Consider the following 16901-nt stretch of genomic DNA (forward strand, 5'->3'; position numbering starts at 1 on the left):
ATTTAGAAGCATTTTTTAGTTATGCAAACTCAACCTGTATAAATTTTTACTATGTCATTGATGCAAACTCACATTCCTCAATAGTAGATCAGCCATAGTTTACTATTATCATTATTATCTATTAAAGAAACTTTAACAATTGTCATTCAGGTCAACCTAGTTTAGTGTCCATCCAACAAATGATAAAACATCCCTCGTGCGAAGATGCTTCCCTTCAGGGCTAGCGCGCAGCGATGAAGGAATCAACGACGACGACGACGACGTCGGAACGATGCATGCAAGCAGCGAGCGAAGGAAACGAGCTAGGCTCACCCTTAAACGACTGGCTGTTCGGTGGGCGGGTGGCTTGGCTGGGTGGGCGGTTCGGGAAAAACGATCAGCCAGCAGCAGCACTGAACTGACTGAGCGAGGAAAAGAACCAGAAAGGCTGAGAAGAGCCGAACCAAGTGGAGCGGGTGTGGTGTGGGTTGGGTATGGGTAGGTAACTAACTATACGTGCGACGCGAGTGAGAGAAGAGTAGAGAGAAAGAGCGAACATGGAGACGCCTGGTAGTGTGTGAGTGTTGGATCCAGCTCTAAACGGATGGCTGAATGGTTGGCTCCCCCGACTGGCTGGTTGGTCGAAGTGAAGTTGGTCGTTTCGGTAGGGAACAGAAGAGAAAAGCTTTTGTGTGCAGCCCGTGAAAATTTTATCGGTTTTCCACAGCAACATACTTAACGCGAAGTCGAATGGAGTGTTTGCGAAAAAATGGTCTTTTTTCGGGAAAATTTCGTTGAAATAGTGTGAATCTTTCGAAAGAATATAAATTTCGGTCCGTGGTTTCACTGGGTTATGAATAAAAGTTTGAATATTTTCGTGAAGATGTAGAAAAATGCAATCGAAAAATCTTCGATGTTCTATCGTTGCCAGTGGAGGAGAAAAATATGGAGAGCAGAATGAGGAGTATCTGTGCAGGAGCCTTTTCTTGAAAAGAATGGTTTTAAAAAATTCGAGGATGGAAACGAAATTCCCTCGAAAGTGATTCCATAATGTGCGATTTTGTTCTGCAGTAATTGATGGAATAAAGTGCAAATAAAATGGAATACGAATGGTGCAGTAATTTCGATCGTGAATTATGAACCTCTATCCAGCTGTGAGATGGAACTAATATCGAAGCTGTATCCCCCATAGTGTACAATGGTAATTAGTTTTTTCCCCTATCATAGTGGTTCCCCAAAATGAGTTTTTCTTTATTTGAAATCTACCATTTTCATTGTTGGCAAGTGTTAAGACTTTCTCCTGCCACTCAAAAACGGAAGGAAGGAAAATTCAATATCAAAAATGAAGGCTGCTAGCTGCTAGCTAGAGCTCACTGCCTCGGAGAGGGAGAAACTGTATGAAAGAAAGTGAACTATACTGGTTTTGAAAAGATACCATAAGGGAGGGGTAGCGAGAGAAATGGTGGGAAGCTCAAGTGAAAAATCAATATGTTGAAAATGGAAGATAATTATTATTAATATCGTTATCTTTCTGGCCCCGTTCCGATTGGCCGTTGATGCTGGGAAGTAACTTCCGGAAGCTGGTCGTCTTTGCTAGCACGGTGAAACACGTCACCACCATTGAGTCATCCAGCTAGATGATCCATCCCATGGCAATCTGGCCCCATGATTATCCTGCCTGGCTGCGAGGCGAGCGTGGGTTTTCTTTCACTCTGTTGTTGGCTTGGCTTATCGAATCGAGCACACAACCAGTCAGTCAGTAACAGCTGTGACCTCTTTTATCGCTATCTCTGGTACATGGAACTTTATGATTTGGTTCGCGACTTTCTATCGAGAGGGGATAAGAACGAAGGCTAGAGCGAGGGCGTTGGGAGGTGTCGGAAATGTCATACGCTGGAGTGCATATGACATTCGCCACTGACACGCTGGTATTCTTCTTTTGTGCAATTTGAAATCGTTTGTTAATCGCCTCTAGATGCTGCCTTGTTGGGTCATTGTAGCCTACCACAATTTTATAGTGAACCTATCAACATAGTTTCCGGTTGAGAGGAAAAAGATAAATATCGTAAAATTTACCATCTACGCTGGACTTTTAAGTTCACCGATATGGAGTACTTAACCTATAGACGTGATTCTTGTACCTATGTTCTCAATCTTTTTAGTACGAATAAGGAAAAATCGAACACAGCTGAAATTACAGGACAATCTCAGAAACCTGTAGGTTTGGAATGGTTTTCTCCTGTAATTTTCAGAGGGCTTTGAAGTCTTCCTGTAGATTCAAATCGGCTTCCAAGCGAGACATTTCATGAAATTTTAAAAAACTATCTCCTACAAAATTCAAAAACAAATTTCCATTTTTTTTCAATTGCAAACGATTATTTTTCTTTACACGACGGCATTTTACAGCATACACATTTCATCTCGTGAACAAATGTCAATTTTCCTGTAATTTTGAGGGTCATGATCCCGAGACGAATAAATGCAATAGCAAAAGCAATCGTAAACGAACAGTTTTGTTGAGTTTCGTTACACAGTTGTTTTGGAATCAATCTCCGGAACTGCTGAAGAAATCTAAAAAAAGTGCAGAAATTTCTTGAATGATTTTGACCTATTTTCAGAAATTATTTCTTTAACAAAAGCTGACAGAAAAATTGCATATTTAGATTCAGAGCACTCAAATTAGTCCAAATAGCCTTTTAAGTTTATTGCATCTCAAAAAATGTAAATTTTGGTGGTTTGGTGTAAATTATCAAAACTTTTTTAAATATTATGTTGAGCATTTGATTTAGAAAAAAATACGAAAAACGATATAAAATTGAGACTGAAGTAAGTATCTTTCATATCAGCATAACATAAACTTTTTTTTATATCAAACTAGCTGATCCCGTACACTCTTAATCTTTTCTCCTGTGATCGGGACGATTTTGTCCTGTATTTTCAACAGCTGAAATTACAGGACAAATCTCGGGACAGAAAAAGTGCTCAGGAAAACAACTGTCAAATCGACCTGTGAGTTCGAAAAAGCGTTCTCCCGAGATTTTTAGTTAATTGAGAAATCTTTTCCCTCACTTTTTATTTCATTTTTATTTTTAAAATAAATCCCAAATGCACTATTAAATAACAAAAACAATTGTTAGGTAAATAGATTGAAATTTATTTTGAAATGTTTATCAATGCATTTTTTCTCATTTTAAAGTATTGTTAAGCTATGTGGACACATCTTAACCGCAACACAAAACACAGGCGGGGCACTTAATCTGTAAATAAAAAAATATTTTAAATGTATTTACGAAATTGCTGGTTTACACTTATGCATACCAAGACGCCGTGCGAACCTGGCATTTAAGACCTTGGGTTCCGGAGTGGTGGCCTATAAGATCCCACACCAGGGGAAAGCATCTTGCATCCGATCAGCCTCATTCTCGAAAGCTGCAATAATGAACTTTGCGAATCAAATCAACAATGAAGTTTAATTGTATTCTTCAAAATTACTCACAATCTGATCCGGATGATGCACACGGATTTTAATCCAATTCGTCAGTGGATCCGTAGCAATAAACTTCCTGCCAAACTTTCATCTACTCCCGCCAACAGAACGACTGTTAATTTACCGCCCGAGCAGATACTATATAGTAATTCACGCATATGATAGAAAAGGATAAACTATGAAAAACGCGACAGAAAACGGTTGACAGCTGAAGGTGGCTTAGGTTTTCCCGTGATACGGGACGGTTGTTTGAGTTCCTGTGCATTCATAAAAACGTTGTCCCAGATTTCAGGAGAGATGAAGCGTCCCGGGATTTGGGAGGATTCCCATACGAACTTCGAACAATTTAAGCAACTTCCCTGTGGTTCGGAGAGTCATTATCCCGATGGGAAAATTTGCAATCTTAGTGTGTACGAACTTCGTTTCGCATGCAATTAAAAATAATGCGATAAAATAAGATGATGTTTATCAATCAAAGTTAAATACTCGTTACTAGAGATGTACCGAACAGTGGTATTCGGCGAACGGCCGAACCTTTTCAACTTTTCGGCCAAACGAATGTTCGGCCAAATATTCGGTCGAATATTCTGTTGGGTTTTTGAATAAAAATAAAAAAAGCCTTAATTTCAATTTCCTTCAATATCTTCCATCTTAATGCCCCTCATGTTCTTGAGTTGATTTTTTTCAACCAGAGGATATTATCAGATGATGTATTACAAGATCTTTTTCAAGTAGGGGTCTCTCTGATTTAAAAAAATTTACCAATAACTGAAAGGCCATCAGATGACTTGTCGCTTCTAGGGCCTTTATCACCAAAGAGAATGGGTTCCTGTGAAATCCGGGCAAAACACGTCGAAAAAGGTGCCAAGCAATTTGAAATTGCCTATTTGATATCGAATTAGATGAAAGTCGAATATGGGCAAGACAACTTCAAAATAGTTTTTGAAAAAAAACGATGATCTTTAACCTTAATCATGCCATACTACTACATACCATAAACCACAGAGTCGGGCCATTCTGGACGATTTTGTATACCTTATTTGTTTATTCCGAGTGTTGCACTAGTGCACCACTAAGTGCTGTCATCTTGTCTGTTTATTCGGACAGTGTTTCACTGGTTTTGACCTGTTGTCGCACTGCCATCGGACGGTTGTGCCCCGAAAATGTTGTCAGTGTTGTGAGAGAGCGTGTGAGTGATTGAGGTAACAATACACTGGCGACGATTTGTGTTTGTTTTCATCGGATAAAGTGCACCACAAACGAGGGTATAAAACAAATGCGGTATTAAAAAAAAATTGAAAAAAAGGCAAATTTGAACAAAATCTAGGTAAAAAACATACAAGAGGAAATTGAAATATAATAACTTGAATTTTAAAGTTTTCATTGAATCACAGCATCAGTATTAAAATCGTAGCTAGGGATTAGACAAACATTTATGTTCATTGTGAAATTGAAAAATCATTCTTGAACATCAACTCTTGAAATTTGGCGAACGGCCGAATACCAAATATTGACTTTTCAACTATTCGGGCGAATATTTGGTCAAAGATTCTGTAGCGTTTTCAATAGAAATACCACAGACAAAGAAATACTGTTATTTCTACTCTTATTGCTAAAAGAAATCTTCTATTTCTGCCATCTTTATTTATTTATTGTTCACGGTCTTTGATAACTCAATATCATACAGACTGGTTACTTAAACTACGCTTAAAATAATCCTTACTTATATTAAAATCAAAACACACAAACACTTGGTTGAACAATCTACAAGAGATGTCGATTGTCCAACCAAGTGTATGTGTGTTTTGATTTTAATATAAGTAAGGATAGTAAGGATAGATCTTAATGCCCCTATTGTTTTTGAGTCGATTATTCCCAATAAGATATATCAGATCTTTTTTAAGTAGAGGCTTCTTTGATTTTCAAATATCACCATTAGCTGAAAGGACATCAGATGACTTGTCGCTTCTAGGACGTTTATCACAAAAAAAGATCAATTTCCAGTTAAATCTGACAAAAAAAAATCCAAACAGGTGTCAATCTATTTGAAATTGTTTTTTTATATCGAATTAGATGAAGGTCGAATTTATGCTAGATGTCATCAAAATATTTGCCAAAAAGAACGATGATCTTTAACCTTAAGCATACAATACTTTCTACGACATGTATCCACATGGCCGGATCTGAATGATTTTTTGAAAAACTTTAAAAAAAAAAGGGAAAATTTGATCAGAAACTAGACATTATTCTCAAACATACAAGAGGAAAATGAAATGAAATTACTAGAAATTTGAAGTTTTCACCGAATTACAACAGCAGTGTTCAACCCGTATCTAACGGAAGACCGTTCACAAAATTTAAAAATTTCCAAAACGACATTTGATTTTTTTAAAGTTGATTTAACAATAAATCTGATGAACCCGGGTAAAATCTGTTTTAAAATAAAGTTTAAAAAAATATGTGGCCATCCCGGTCAGACTAAACGGCCGAATACCTAGCTCAACTATTCGGTGTGCCGAATATTCGGCCTAACGGTTTTTGGGCGATATTCGGTGCCGAATATTCGGCCGACCGAACATTCGGTAGGTATATCTCTACTCCTTACACTGAATAAAAAATAGCTTTTCAGTAAGAATATTCCTTTTGAAAAGTTTGAAAACCACCCCCATTAACAACGTACCTGTTTTTTTCTTAACCCCATTCTTCAATTTGTACGTTTACCCGTATAATTTCCACAAAAATGTCGCGAAAACTGTTGCTGGTTCATGAGAATGATCCTTTTTCGTTGCGAAAATGAATACCCAAAATACCTTTGAAAATAACTGTGCTAAAATTTTCCTTAGCGATACGTTAACTTTCAACTCATAGTTTCAAAACACGGATCGATTCATCCTGTGTGCAAATTTTTACATCCATATCATCGACTGTCTCTTGAAACCTTAAGATGGATTTTTTTAAATTCCGAATCGATGCATAATAACGTCAATATCCAAAATCTATACACATTCAATATGGACGACCCCTTTTGCAGACCCTTTACACCTATTTGGAACCTGAAATCGATGGCCCTTCCTTTAATTTTTCCGTGCCTAAATCTAATCAATAATAACGTCAAAATCGCAAAAACAGTGATTAGGTAATATGGACGACAACATGGGCCGACCCCTGCCCTGAAATTGAATAATTGGAATCAATTGCTAGTTCCTAAAAACTCTCGTGTGCCAATTTTCATCTCAATCCGATGTATAATAACGACAATGTCGGAAAATCAGTTAACAGGTTATATTGACGTCCTTTTTGGCCGACCTCTGTTAAAAAAAGGATACCTGAAATTTGCTGCCCATCTTTAAAAACCTACATGCGTGAAATTTCATTGCAATCCAATGTACAATAACGTCAGTATCGTAAAAACAGTCAACGGGTAATATGGCCGACGCCTTTTGCTGACCTTTTACAAAAACTCGTCAATAATAAAGCGATAACAATATTTGTCTTGTATGGACGACCCCCTTCAGAAGGGGTCATCCAAAAATCTGTGAGGTTATTTCATCATTCCTGGTCCTTATGAGCGTCCATGCCAAACTTCAGCACTCTAGCTTTTAAGACAGCTGAGCCTATAGAGGACAAACAAATAAACAAACAATCAAACATACAGAAATTGCTTTTTATATAGCTGATCCCATACGAACTCCATTTCGCTTTCGATTTGGAATATGTCAAGCACAGTTTGTATGAGTCAGTTGCCAAGCATTTTCCAGATGCACTTCCGCATTCATTGTTAAGTAATAATTGGACAAATATTTGACGATCACTTTTCTGTCGTCTGCTACTAAATTTGAAATCAGGAATCCATAGACCTTGCAAAACAAAAACTAGTAAAAGAATTTCTGTTCCTATGCGATACACACTCACTTAATCATTGCAAAATTAAATAACAGTTAATATTTTTTTCGCTTTTTTCGCTCCCGTCTATAAGTTTCGACTCGATCGTTGCATAACAACGCAATTATTGCCAAAAGGTTAAACCCCTTTCGGCGTCCTCTTATACTTTGGATATCTGGAATCGAATGCCCTTCCCTCAAAACTCCCGTGGGCAAATTTTCTAACCAATCCATTGCATAGTATCGCTAAAAGCAGTGAAAAAATAATTAATATGGACGACCCCTTTCGTCGACCATTGTCAAAAAAATTTACATCTGAAATCGATTGCCCATCTCTGAAAACTACCGTGTGCACATTTCTATCCCAATGCGATGTATACTAACGTCAATATCGCAAACACAGTTAATTTTTCATATGGACGACCCCTTTGGGCGACCCCTTACCCAAATTTGGTTAATTGGAATGAATTGTTTCGCTCTAATAACTCTATATGCGAATTTTCATCTCAACCCTTTATATAACAACGAAAATATCGCGAAAATATTGAAAAGTTTATATGGACGACCCCTTTTGCAGGCTCTTTATAATGAATTCAATACATGAAACCGATTGCCCATATCTGAAAACTTTCGTGTACCAATTTTCATCTGACTCCGATGGATAATAACGCCAATATAGCAAAAACAGTGAATAGTTAATATGGACGACCCCTTTGGCCGACCCCTGACTTGAATTTTGATAAATGGAATCAATTGTTTATCCCTAATGACTGATTTACGCAAATTTTCATCTCTATTCGATGTATAATAAACCCAAGCAACCAAAAGTCACATATTTACTTGAATGCAGGCATTGAAAGTTACATATTGGCTGACAAAGAGAATCAACTGCCCAATTCCCTTTAGTGAACTTAATGTACTCATTAATGAACTTGAAAGTTGCAAAAGTGATTAATATGTACGTTGTATGTGACTTGTTTTGCCCAATTCCCATTAGTGAACTATATGTGCTCATTAACGAACTTGAAAGCTGCAAAAGTGATCTATACGTACGTTATACGGGACTTAAGTCACATAAAGGGTACAAAAGTGCCCAATGAGGGATTTGGTAAGTCACATAAAGGGCACAAAAGTGCTCAAACGGGATTTGATAAGTCACAAAAAGTGCATTGATGTGCTTTCAAAACCAAATCACCTCTTCGAGTTTTAGTTTCAGTTAGAACAACATCTAGGCGTGGTCTCGTGGTAGCGTGTTCGATTCTCACCACGAAGGTCGGGGTTCGATCCCCAAGCCGGGCAAGTTTTTTTCAACAAGTAATTTTGTACAAGAGTGACCATTCTGATGCGGTATATGTAGGAAATGTAGGAAAGAAGCAATTGAGCAATTTGTCGAGTTTGAAATCCGGCGCGTGGCATCATGGCGGCATTGGTACAGAACACAGTAAATAATCAAGAGAAGGTGATAGGAACCGAAGCCAACCGTTCAGTTGAGATAGAGCGAAATTTTTTTTGCTCATTTTGCGATTTTTTGGAAGCTGAATTAAGAGGCCGCTGGAAGCTGAATAGAAGATCATTAAACTTGTTTTGGAACTTGAAAGTATCAATAAGAACTTAAATTTTGAGCTGCATAGAACGTACTTCATATCAACGATGGGGCTGAGTAAGCGTTTTTGTACCTGTTTTATGAGACTTTTGGTTGCTTGGGAAGTCAATATCACTAAAATGCTGAAAGTTAATATGGACGACCTCTTATGCCGGCCCCTAAGCACCCATGCCAAATTTCAGCTTTCTAGCTCTTAAGACGGCTGATCTGTAGGACAAACAAACATACAGAAATTGCTTTTTATATATATATATATATATATACTAGCTGATCCCGTACGAACTTCGTTTCGCTTTTAATCATTGGTACGTCAAAATGAGTTTAGAAAATGAATTCGAAACATTCTTTCAACAAATTTGGGGGAAAAATTCAAAAGTGTTTAAAGTCGCTATTATTACTATTACTTGAAATTCAAATTAAACGGTTGATTGGATTTTTATTAAAATTTATGTGAGAGTGTTTTCTTCTCGATCGGTTGCAAAATCTAGACATTATGGCAGAAATATGTCCTATTTTTTTATGTGCACGACTCTTTTGCTTGACCTTCACACTTAAATTGGTATCAATTAACTGCCTCGAAAAAAAATATTGCACAAAACACTGAACTTTCAATGAAACCCTCTCTTTCTGTTCCGTGGCCCGAAATTCGATAATTAAAACCAATTTTACGTTCCTCACAACTCCCTTGTGCCATTTTATTTTTTTCAAATTATATGTAAAATAACGTCAGGAACTTGAAAACAGTGAACAGTGAATACAGACGCCTCTTTCGCCGACCCTTGACACGGAACATGCTACCTGGAGTCAATTGCTCATAGTTTATAACCCTCATCTAAACATTGTCATCTCAATCCGATGCATGATCACGACAATATCGCGAAAACAGTGAGCAACTAACATGGACGGCCTTTTTATTACCACGATTCAAAACTTGACTCCTGAAATCAGTTATCTTTTCTGTTAAACTCCCATGTGTCAATTTTCATTACAATTCTACCCCTTTTGCCGACCCCTGACCCTAAATTTGATAACTGTAATCGATTGCTCGTCCCTCAAAACACTCATGTGCTAATTTTCATCACAATACGATCTACAATAACGCCAATACCGCAAAAACATTAATCGGTGAATATGGACGACCCCTTTACCCCCGAGCCCCTTCAGAAGGGGTCGTCCAAAAATCTTAAAAACATTTTTCATCATTCCTGGTCCTAATGAGCATCCATGCCAAATTTCAGATCTCTAGCTCTTAAGGCAGCTGAGTCTATAGAGGACAAACAAACAAACAAACAAACAAACAAACAAACAAACAAACAAACAAACAAACAAACATATATATATATATATATATATATATATATATATATATATATATATATATATATATATATATATATATATATATATATATATATATATATATATATATATATATATATATATATATATATATATATATATATATATATATATATATATATATATATATATATATATATATATATATATATATATATATATATATATATATATATATATATATATATATATATATATATATATATATATATATAAATATATATATATATATATATATATATATATATATACCTCTTTCGGTTATATACCTCTTTCGGTGGCCGGAAATCGATTGCCGGTCCCTCAAAACTCCCGTGTGCAAATTTTCAAATCAATCCATTGCATAATAACGACAATATTCCTGAAAACAGTGAACAATTCATTAATATGGACGACCCCTTTCGTCGACCCCTGGCAAAACATTTGACATCTGAAATCGATTGCCCGTCCCTGAAAACTACCGTGTGTAAATTTTCCTCCCAATCCGATGTATGATAACGACGATATTGCAAAAATGTTGAAAAGTTAATATGGACGACTCCCTTTTTCGGCCCCTTACACTGATTTTTTTTTTCACACCTGAAATCGATTGCCCGTCCCTCAAAACTCTCGTGTACCAATTTTCATCTGAATCCGATGTACAATAACGAAAATATCGCATTAACAGTAAATAGTTAGTATGGACGACCCCTTTGGTCGACCCCTGATTTTGATTAGGATAAGTGAAATCATTTGTTTGTCCCTCATAGCTCCAATGTGCAAAGTTTCATCCCGATCCGATGTATAAAAACGTCACAATAACTAAAACAGTCTTTGTGTAGTATGGACGACCCCTTTTGCCGCCCCCCTACACTAAATTTGATACCTCAAATCGATTGCACGTCACTCAAAACTATCGCGTACCAATTTTCATCTGAATACGATGTATAACAACGTCAATATCGCAAAAACAGCTGACAGTTAATATGGACGACCCCTTTGGCTGACCCCTTACACAAAATTTAACACCTGAAATCGATTACTCGTATTTTAAAACACTCATGAGCCAATTTTCAACACAATCCGACAAAAACTAACGTCAATATCGCGAAAACATTATTTGTCTTGTATGGACGACCCCCTTCAGAAGGGGTCATCCGAAAATCTGAAAACATTTTTCATCCTTCCTGGTCATAATGAGCACCCATGCCAAATTTCAGCTTTCTAGCTCTTAAGACGGCTGAGTCTATAGAGGACAAACAAACAAACAAACAAACAAACAAACAAACATACAGAAATTGCTTTTTATATATATAGATATATATATTAAGATATATATATATATATATATATATATATATATATATATATATATATATATATATATTATATATATATATATATATATATATATATATATATATATATATATATATATATATATATATATATATATATATATATATATATATATATATATATATATATATATATATATATATATATATATATATATATATATATATATATATATATATATATATATATATATATATATATATATATATATATATATATATATATATATATATATATATATATATATATATATATATATATATATATATATATATATATATATATATATATATATATATATATATATATATATATATATATATATATATATATATATATATATATATATATATATATATATATATATATATATATATATATATATATTTAGATATAGTTTTTTTTAAGTCAGGGTATTAGATTTTAGATTTACTCTGATTATTCTGTCGACCAACGTCGACCAACGACTGAAATTAGTTTTTGGTTCGTTTCAAACTCTTTCCTGGTTTAGTGGCACTTCTTAATAAAAACCCATTCTAAAGACGAGGTTGGTTTTTTAATGTCAATTTTAGAGTTCCGATACAAAAGGTTGATCGAATTGCAATTGAAATTTACAATTCCACATTTGTTTCAATTCGTGAACGTCTTATAGTGTCGTAAAATGAAATGTTTCAAGCCTGCGGTGATTCAAGCCTTTACTAAGCCAGATCGTCTTTGAATTATTTGAGTAGGAGAAATATTTCAAAGATGGACTGAGACTCCTCCCTTCTTCCAGTGGGGAAATAGCAAGAGAAGAAGAAGCTCCCATACAGTTTTTTGTCCAACTTGAAAACTGACCGATCAAATGGAACCAAATTTGGCATGGGAGCGTTTTTTTGCTCCAGAAAAAGTTTGAGTGATTGTTTGATACCCCTCCTTTTTTATTAGAGGTATTGTAAGAGGTTTTTTTTTCTGCTTTAATTGTCTTTATTTCGCAAAATTTACAAAATTATACACTTCTCTTTATTTATAAATAATAACATTTTTCATAATTATTTTAATATTATTTCAGTTATATTTTAGAAGAAATACTAAAATAGCTGACATTATTTGGATTTGTATAACATTCATAATAATATTTATGTCATCTGCATAGAAAATAGCGCTGATAAATTTATTTCCTGAGAGACATGTAGACAATCAACGAACTATATAGCAAATTATTCAAAGAATAATCAAACGGAGAAACTTTAATGCTATAGTGGTCGGTAGTCTTCGTTTTATTTCTTTCCATCATCCATATTACGTGTGCCGATAGAGTCAATAGGACTCATCGCAATTTTCTTCTCCTTCTTGCCTTTTCGTTTTTCTTTCGGCGAACTATCCGAGTCGGTGCTTGAGATTGTATCCGATGATCGTTTTAGCGTATGTTGATCTGCTTCCATCTTATCGTCACCGACAGCAACACTATCCAATGTTTTACTATTGGCGGGACAATCCTCCTGAGAGCTCTGAGTGTTTTTTTCCAACGCGTCAACCTTGTCTTGTGTGTCAGGTTCGGAAAGTTCTTTTTCGGTTCGCTTCGTATTCGGGATCGGATGTGACGTCATGTTCGGCTTCAGTACTGTTGCACTCGGCGATGCTCCGATAATTCCATTGGCAACTACTTGACTGTAGGCACCACTCGGAACTGTACTCAGTTTGGTCAGCTTGGGACAATTTGCCTTCAAATGACCCTCACCTTTACAATAGAAACACTTGTTTTTAAGTCCTTCATAATATAACCGTGCCTTAAAGTGTCCAATGAATAGGTTTGCGGGTACCTCTTTAGCGATTTCCATGTGCACACCTCTGATGCCGCTGTACACTTGGAAACCGTATTCAGCCGGATACTTTTCACGCACGTGATTCCTGACTGTTCCAAAATGACCCAAAGCCAAAGCGATATCTTTGTCCTCGATTTCTGGGGGCAAATTAAAGATTCGCACATAACGAAACATACTACTAGCAATCTCCATTTTGACCGGTGTAAACGTTCCATCGTCGTAAGTAAAGTCATATTGCTCCTGTAGGTTGCTGGAAAACGTGTTGAAAGCCGTTTCTTCCACAAATTTCAGATAAAAGCACCGATCATTCTCGTCCTTATATATCGAATGAACATCCGCGACCAATACTTTGAGCGTGTTCTCAACAAACCGTAGAACATCCAGATATGCAGGAGCCTTAGCAGATGGCAAGAAAGCAATCTTCAACGTGTGTTTTCGAGTCTTATCCATTATAAGCGACGCAGTAAATTCCGAAAAAAACACAGTTCACACAATGTGAACAAACAATAGCTGACCCGAGAGTAAAGTCAAAACACGTGTGTTCGTATCAACGTCCGAGTGTAAACTGAGGTTAGGGGGGCTTCATACAGTTTTTGTTGCATATCTCAATAATTGATCAAGCGAAGGTACCAAGTTTGGCATGGGAGGTTATTTGATTACGAAAAAAAATAACTATGATTATTTCGAACCCCTCCCTCCTCCCAGTGAGTCTAAAGGTAGGGAAAAAAAGCTTCCATACATTTTTTTGAATAACTCGAGAACTAATCAAGCAAATGAAACCATATTTGGCATGCGAGAGAATTTAAGTAGAAGAAATATTTCAAGGATGGTTTAAGACCCCTCCTTCCTTCGAGTGGGGAAATGGAAATGGAGAAGGGGGGTACTCATACAATGACTTACATAACTAGAGAACAAATTATGCAAATGAAACCTAATTTGACATGGGAGATTGTTGAAGTGTTAGTTTCTATGACTATTTGACACAACCCTCCTTTTTTCTAGTGGAGAGATAGGAGGGGAAAAGCAAAAAATAAAAAGCTTACTTTACTTACTCTTTTGTAAAAATAATAAGTGCCTATTCTAAGCGATATATTTTCAATAATTAATGGAATAAAATCTTAATTATTGTTGAATCCAAATTCTTAATTACTTTTTGATTTAAATTTAGTAGGAGCTGGGCCATTCGGATGTTTTGTTATAAGGCCGAGTGGGTAATCAGGCAGGAGTTTATTCAGCCTAAGACTAGTTGCCGCTAAATTTTAACTCAATTTTTCGATGCCTATAATTCAGGAAATCGTTTGCTTGTTTGTCACGTACGTTCCATCTGATCATTTCGGAAACCTGATCTGATCATATTTGTGGCTTTTTCGATCGTGCGATATTCTTTCTCGGCATCTTTCACTATATTTCCCGATTTACTAAGTACAGAGACTCTACGTTAGATTAAGAATAAGGTTCGTTCCACACAGTATTTGCCGAGTGTAGTGGCAGATATCAAGATAGTTCCCGAACTTCACCAGGCCTTTGTGCGACTGGATAAACAGCAAAACAAAAAAAAATCTCCAGAAGACACTTCTACTTGTAATCTCGTCCTTTCAAGGTTGCTCAAGTGATGAAAACTCTTGTCTTGTTTAAAAAAATTGAACCTTCCTGGAACATTATTTACGGTTAGCAAGGTAAATTTTCTGACCCGGGACTTGTCGATCTCTGTAGTTCGAATGCCTTTATCGATGGTAGTTATTATTGTTTAAGTATACCTACACTAGCAACTTCCTTCTTTCCATGTTGGTTTTTCAACGTGGTTGCGCACAATTATTTCTCATCACTCACGTTCCATTTTGGATAACCTTTCAAAGCGTGTACCATTTTTCAGGTTTCATCTTCATCAAAATAGAACTTTGTCGAAGAGCGCCACTATCTTATCAGACAAAAAATCAGACAAAGTGTTGATAAGCATATTTTTTTGCACTGAAAAACAATAAATTCAGTTGAAATCACCGCTGGGTTTTCATGCAATACCAGTAGTTATGTCAAGTGAAATTATTGTTATTCAATGTCAAAAGACTTACCCCTGTTAAAAAGCTAATAACTTTTTTCACTTATAAGATAAAAAGTTACAGTCTTCGACAAAGTTGTTCAGCAGAAATTTAATAAATTTCTGCTGAACAACTAGAGAATTAATAAATCGGCACAAAACCCATTAGCAGGTTTGGTTCCACAGAAAAAACAAAAATGATGTTGATTTTCAGTACAAAACATTGAATTTTCCCATACACACCTCAAGGTTCAAATTACCATATGTAAACGTTACTTAAAAATCCTGTAAAAAATCATGAATGAGTTTCGAACCAATACAAAACGTATCAGATCCGAGGGTTTGAGAAATTCAAAAATAACCCCGAATCGACTCTGTCTATAGCAATCCTGACGAAATTTTCACCACTAGGTAAACAAACCTTTCAGATCATAGCACTGTCATTAGTTTCTCTGTACAACAACAAGTGGCGCTGCAATTAATAAAAGAAAACGGCCAAATTTGGAATACTCCTTAAGAAAATAATCATGAGGATCAACAATTAATCCGTTGATACTTCTATGAATAAACCAACATTTTTCAGGATAACGTTCGATCATTAAAGAAATTGCTTCAGAAGAATAAAACATGTTCCATACCATTTATGATACATCACTCATGATACAATGCAGCTATCGTCCTATAGATACATATGTATTTTTTAAATTTTAAATGAGGCAGCCTTCGCCTTATTAAGAATTCAACATCCTTCAACCGACAAAGTACCCGAAAAAGGCCTCATTTGTATGTTCCGCTCTATTGTTGCTATCAAGAAAGAAACTATGCATAATTGTAATTGATACAAACCGTAATGCCATCAAAACGATATCGTATCAAAAGTCAAACCGTCACACACTCTCCGGAATGCTCTTTTTCCAAATTGTCAAATCGTGGCGCATGCGTGTTCTAGTCCTATCAAATTTGAATCCCAGTCCAGCTATTTTCATCCAGTTTGATTCACTAGCATTCATACATAGCTATCTACGTATAGTAGTAGTAAGGAGCCTACATTCGTGCACGTTGACAACAGCTAGTCTGTTTTCCTCGAAGCATCGGAGTACGAAACCTGTATCGATACCTACCACCGAGAGAATCGGGAGAAAACTTCAGATGAGTGAGATTTTCCCCCATCAGACATGGTTGTGTTGTGTGGGGGATACACAGATAATAACGTGGGAAAAGGATAGTGGACAGTTGGCGATCTCCGAATGACGAAGGATGCCCTGCTTTTTTTTTGCCATTTTTCCCTCATTTTCATGCAGACTGGGTGGAAAAGTTGAGTGAAAGCCAACAGCTTGCAATCAAAGATGAGCCAAGAATGACAAGGAAAATATTATCGAGGTGTTTCTCTTACTTCAGTTTTGTGCCTCTATGT

The 16901-nt window shown here is 35.9% G+C and overlaps 1 protein-coding gene across 9 annotated transcripts in view; it reads left to right on the top strand.

Moving 5' to 3' along the window:
* The first annotated feature begins 653 nt into the window (after nt 1–653).
* The window catches only part of LOC129755075 (regulating synaptic membrane exocytosis protein 2), a 209294-nt gene continuing 193046 nt past the window's right edge, over nt 654–16901 (top strand). For 2 of the 9 annotated variants that reach the window (XM_055751403.1, XM_055751407.1), the window contains exon 1: nt 659–1180. The gene's annotated coding sequence lies outside the window, so the exon portion shown is untranslated. Of the gene's footprint in view, nt 1181–16901 lie in introns of all 9 variants that reach the window. The other 7 variants (XM_055751410.1, XM_055751409.1, XM_055751411.1 and 4 more) reach the window with 6 other exon arrangements.

This window comes from Uranotaenia lowii, chromosome 3, assembly GCF_029784155.1.
Source record: "Uranotaenia lowii strain MFRU-FL chromosome 3, ASM2978415v1, whole genome shotgun sequence".
Taxonomy (NCBI): Eukaryota; Metazoa; Arthropoda; class Insecta; order Diptera; family Culicidae; genus Uranotaenia; species Uranotaenia lowii.